The sequence below is a fragment of the Delphinus delphis genome, chromosome 15, assembly GCF_949987515.2.
Source record: "Delphinus delphis chromosome 15, mDelDel1.2, whole genome shotgun sequence".
Lineage (NCBI taxonomy): Eukaryota > Metazoa > Chordata > Mammalia > Artiodactyla > Delphinidae > Delphinus > Delphinus delphis.
The window spans coordinates 34,078,507-34,084,951 of NC_082697.1; positions in this window are offsets into that span (position 1 = coordinate 34,078,507).

A 6,445-nucleotide genomic window follows, 5' to 3' on the forward strand; every position below is an offset into this window, starting at 1 on the left:
GCAGGGCCTGGTGGGAAGTAAAATCACCCAGCATGGAAACCCAACTTTTCTTTGGTCTAATCCTCTGGTTCTCACAGTGCCGCAGCCAAACCTGGGGCATCAGCATCACTTGGAATTTTGTTAGAAACTCAAATCCTCAGGCTTCACTCCAGCTCACTCCATCCACCTGGTCCTCAGGCTACACCTCAACAGATGGACTGTCTGCTAAAAAATAAGATTAAATAGGATCCAGAGTCTCACAAAATAATACTAAAATGTGCAGGATAAAATAGAAAATCACTCATAATACCAAGAGCCAGGAAAATCACAACTAGAATGAGATCAAACATTCAACAGAGATGACTCAGAGGCTGGAATTCTCTGCCAAGAATCTTAAAGCAGCCAATTACAGAAATGCTTCAACAAGTAATTACAAATTTTCTTGAAACAAATGAAAAATCAGAAAATCTCAGCAAAGAATTAAATGTAATAAATAAGAATCAAATGCAGATTTTAGAATTGAAATATAATACAGTTGAAATTAAAAACTCACTGGATAAGTTCAAACATAGAGTGAAGAAGACAGAGGAGAAAATTAGTGAACTTGAGGACAGATCGATAGAGTTTACCCAAATTGAACAGCAGAAAGAAAATACTCTGGAAAAGGATAAACAGTCTCAGAGACTTGTGGAATAACAACAAAAGAGCTAACATTCACATCATTAGAGTTGACGAAGGAAAGGAGAGAAAGAGGAGGATTGATAAGGGATTGGAAGTAATAGTGTCTGAAAATTTCCCAAATTTGGCAAAAGACATATAAACCCACAGCTTCAAAAGGCTGAGAGAATCCCAGGTAGGATAAATCCAAAGGAATTCATGCTAATACACATCATAATGGAAACTTCTGAAAACTAAAGAAATCTTGAAAGTAGCCAGAAAGTAACAACATATTATTAATAGAGAAACACCACCTCAACAACAGTTTTATTGTCATCTGATAACATGACGGCTACAAGGCAGTGCTGAAAGGAAAGTCCTGTCAGCTATGCACTCCATATCCAATGAAAATATCCTTCAGGAATGAAGGGAAAATAAAGACATTCTCAGATGAAGGAAAGCTAAGAGAATTGCTTAGCTTTGCAAGAGACTTGCTTGCAAACCAACTCAAAGAATAGCTACAGGAATCTTTCTAAACAGAAAGCAAATTTGGCAGAGACTGGTTAGCTAATCTTCATATCTGTCTTGACTTCATCCTAAGCCTACAGCTAGAACACATTTCCAGCACCTCTCATTCATAAGTGTGATTATGTAACTAAGTTCATGCTAGTGGAATATGATCTTTACTACTTTGAGAACTATCTTATAAAAATCTTCCATGTTTGCCTTTCTAATGTTCTTTCTTTTTCCATTAGCTTGTGTTGGAAGAACAGTATGAAAGGAGCTTGAATCCCGGAACTGCCACTTGGAGTAGAGCTATTTACCAACTAGGATGAACTATTTTGGAAGTAGAAATAAATTTCTACCATTGAGTGTTAGCCATTATACATTTTCCGTTTATTATTGTTGTTAAAGCAGCTGGTATTACTTTGACTTATAGAGTAAAACAATCGATTAAGGGGTAGAGAGGACTAAATGGGGATACCTATACTATTTTATCCTCAACTGTTTATACCTTCATCTTTTATAAATGCAGATAATCTTTTTTTATTTCTTTTTTTTGGATTTTAAAAAAATTATTGAAGTATAGTTGAATTACAATGTTGTATTAGTTTCAGGTGTACAGCAAATTGATTCAGTTATATATATACATGTATATAAACATATACATTATTTTTCAGATTATTTTCCTTTATAGGTTATTACAAGATATTGAATATAGTTCCTTGTGCTATACAGTAGGTCCTTTTTATTTATCTATTTTATATATAGTAGTGTGTATCTATTAATCCCAAACTCCTAATTTATCCCTACCGTTCTTTCCCCTTTGGTAACCATAAATTTGTTTTCTATGTTTGGGGGTCTGTTTCTGTTTTGTAAATATGTTCATTTGTATCATTTTTTTTAGATTCCGCATATAAGTGATGTCATTTGGCATTTGTCTTTCTCTGTCTGACTTACTTCACTTAGTATGATAATCCCTAGGTCCATTCAGGTTGCTGTAAATGAAGCACAGATAAAATCTTTAAAGAATCAAGGAAACAGGTTTTTGTCTTATGTCTTAGGAGGAAAGATTAAAATAAAATTGTTATTCTCCTAAGATGTTACTGTGATTAAGTTCACTGAAAAAAAAAAAAGAAGTTGTGTTCAGATTGAAAGGACAAGTAATTTCACTTTCAGGGAAGTTAGACAGGAGTGTGGTGTCAGACTAAATGGACTGAGGCCATTGAGTTTCTGTAGCGTGTGGAATAGCTTGACAGGAAGACAGAGGAGAAGCCTAACTGGTTTGCTTAGGTTGTACCCCTTGTTGGTCTTGCCTCCAGTAGAAGTGATGAGAAAGATTTTATAATGGGAAATATAAAAAAAAGTGTAGGTTGCAGAGATGGTGGGTGAATTGGAATGAGAATAAACAGAGGAGTGAAGGAGAAAGTTCATAAGTTTGTCAAAATGCATTATTTTAATAAATAAATGCTGCACAGTAAATAAAAATTGTGGCTGTGTGCTCTGATATAGATAGATTGATGGGAAAATCACAGAACTTTCAGATTCTAATGAAAGAGCTCACTATTTTGATCTCTGATATTTTTGGAAGAGCTTTGAGGGTTTTTAAAAAATATATACATCTTCCTGCAAGTGTATTTGTGTATGTGGTGCATGTTTATGTGCTTGAGAGAGAAGAGGAAGGAAAAAAGATGGAAAGAGAAAAAGAAAGATTTTTAGGTTACCCTTCCCTTCCTCCATTCAAAGTAAAGCCCTAGGGATACGAAGACTGAAGGAGAAGAGAGGAACTATTTTCTGAGCAGCCCACAAACAAAGGACTTTTAACCATCAAATCAAGTTAGCTATTCCTGTCCTCTCTGCAGTAAGCCAAGAGATCAATAGTAATGTTGGGAAATATTTTCTCTGACCTTGAATGCATTTGTTAAGCCATTGCCTGAGTTGAATTTCCTTGAGATGTTCGATGGAATGCTGCCAAAATGTGCTGGAAGAAGCAGCAAGGCTGTGCTTCTCCGTGGGACCTGTGCAATGAATCTGAGGTGTTTCTGTGAGGTCTTGAGAACTATCCTATCAACAGGGGAAATCCACAGAGCTTCTGTGTTAAGACACTGTGTTCAATAGTTAAGTATTTCTTTCCAGCCCTACCATACTGCTTTCATTTAGGCGCCCCCACTCCTGTGGAGGCATAAGGATGTGCGGACAGTATGCAGACGCCACATCAAAGATGGTAGTGATCATGGCCAGGGGGTATTTCAGATTATGTGAATTAATAAAAGATGCTTCTCAAAAACCAAGTTGTTTTTTTTTTTTTTTTTTTTTCTCCCCGTTGGATGTACTGCCCTAGATTGAGAGTGGCAACATTTTGTTTCCTGTTGCTGAAACTGTGGGATTCTTGTGGGGCAGGAAAAGTGGAAGTTTGGGTTGTGTTGTATGAAAGGAATTGCTGGGTGCCTTGATTTTTGACCAACTCCACTCAAATTTAAGTCTTTGTTTCTGAGAAACCTGGTTATTCAGAAGAAATGCCTTGCTCTGGATTTTGAAACACATTCCATAATCACTTAATTTGTTCTAGGAACAAGAGCCTTGTTGGAAAAGTGTGGATGGTCACTATGAATGGGGCACAGCGGTGGCCAAAGATATGGTAACAGAGGAAAACCTGGGGCTTCAGAACTCAATATTGGGATAAGATTTTTCCCAAGGAGCAAATGGCACCTCTTTAGGCCACATTAAAAACTAAACAAAGATTCAATATATTGATAATCTACCCACACATTTCAGGCTGTGGAAACAGGGTTTCACTGACACCCTTTCCTTTCCTGTTTCCTACATGGTGTTTGTTATTCCTTGGACCCTTAAAAAAAAAATTTAATGCTGTAGCAATTAATATTCAGCTATATCTTTATAAAACAGACAGTTTCTCCTGTCTTCGTTTTCTTTCCTACCCCTCTAATCCCCAGAGTATATAATCTCAGTTCTTTTTGCTATTACTCTTGCATTTTTTCCCTTTTAATGCATGTTCTCTAAACTCCCAATAACCAGGTCATTCATATGCATCCTATTCTCCAAATCCAAGGTCACAGAGTCTGCTGAGCTAGTGCAATAGATTCTCTTCTCACCTATAAACCTCTGTTCTGGGGCCAGCTTCCATCATTGCCAGTGCACCCTCTCTAACCTGTGAATCTTCCCATATCTCTCCCCTTCTCACAATCTTTCAGTGGACTTACTTGTTTTCAGTTGCAAATCTAGCTCCTTTGAAGGTCAAGGAGGTTTTGCATAATCAGGCTACCACCAAATTTAAGTCCTGCCATTCCCCTTATTGCACAAAACACCACACAACACTAAGCTTTGTGAAATTCTTCAAATAAGCCTCCTTTTCTTTAGCCTTTTGCCCTTAATAATGTTGCCCCCCCTTGCCTTATACACACTAAACTTCACACTGGTGCCCCTGCCACCTGTTTCCTATAAAACTATCCTTTCCTCAAATTTTGTCTTAAAGGTTTCATCTTAAAGATAAAGTTTCATCTTAAATGTCTCATGAATAAAGGAAGACTTTTTTGATGCTACACAGTCTGTCTCATATATTCCTATAGAATAGTGCTCAGTTTATAACTCGCTTGTAGCAATTATTATGCTGCATTTTAATGATATGTAGGCATATATGTACCTCTCTAAACTTCATGAGGTTGTGTTAATCTCTCCAATTTTTAACACCTTTTTTATGGGGTTTCATCTTTGCTTACCAATTGTTATTGATCATTTAATGGCTTTAGTAATTTCACCATACATTTTTTTAAAACATCTTTATTGGAGTATAATTGCTTTACAATTGTGTGTTAGTTTCTGCTTTAAAACAAAGTGAATCAGTTATACATATACATATGTCCCCATATTTCTTCCCTCTTGTGTCTCTCTCCCTCCCACCCTCCCTATCCCACCCCTCTAGGTGGTCACAAAGCACCGAGCTAATCTCCCTGTGCTATGCGACTGATTCCCACTTGCTATCTATTATATGTTTGGTAGTGTATATATGTCCATGTCACTCTTTCACTTTGTCACAGCTTACCCTTCCCCCTCCCCATATCCTCAAGTCCATTCTCTAGTAGGTCTGTGTCTTTATTCCCTTCTTGCCCCTAGGTTCTTCATGACCATTTCTTTTTTTCTTTTAGATTCCATATATATGTGTTAGCATATGGTATTTGTCTTTCTCTTTCTGACTTACTTCACTCTGTATGACAAACTCTAGGTCCATCCACCTCACTACAAATAAATCAATTTCATTTCTTTTTATGGCTGAGTAATATTCCATTGTATATATGTAACACATATTCTTTATCCGTTCATCTGTTGATGGACACTTAGGTGGCTTCCATGTCCTGGCTATTGTAAATAGAGCTGCAATGAACATTTTTGTACATGACTCTTTTTGAATTATGGTTTTCTCAGGGTATATGCCCAGTAGTGGGATTGCTGTGTTGTATGGTAGTTCTATTTTTCATTTTCTAAGGAACCTCCATACTGTTCTCCATAGTGGCTGTATCAATTTACATTCCCACCAATAGTGCAAGAGGGTTCCTTTTTCTCCACACCCTCTCCGCCATTTATTGTTTGCAGATTTTTTGATGATGGCCATACTGACCGGTGTGAGACGATATCTCATTGTAGTGTTGATTTGCATTTCTCTAGTGATTAATGATGTTGAGCATTCTTTCATGTGTCTGTTGGCAATCCGTATATCTTCTTTGGAGAAATGTCTATTTAGGTCTTCTGCCCATTTTTGGATTGGCTTTTTTGTTTTTTTGATATTGAGCTGCATGAGCTGCTTGTATATTTTGGAGATTAATCCTTTGTCAGTTGCTATGTTTGCAAATATTTTCTCCCATTCTGAGGGTTGTCTTTCCACCTTGCTTATGTTTTCCTTTGCTGTGCAAAAGCGTTTAAGTTTCATTAGGTCCCATTTGTTTATTTTTGTTTTTATTTCCATTCTCTAGGAGGTGAGTCAAAAAGGATCTTGCTGTGATTTATGTCATAGAGTGCTCTGCCTACGTTTTCCTCTAAGAGTTTGATAGTGTCTGGCCTGAAATTTAGGTCTTTAATCCATTTTGAGTTTATTTTTGTGTATGGTGTTAGGTGTGTTCTAATTTCATTCTTTTACATATAGCTTCCCAGTTTTCCCAGCACCACTTATTGAACAGGCTGTCTTTTCTCCACTGTGTATTCTTGCCTGCTTTATCAAAGATAAGGTGACCATATGTGCGTGGGTTTATCTCTGGGCTTTCTATCCTGTTCCACTGATCTATATTCCTGTTTTTGT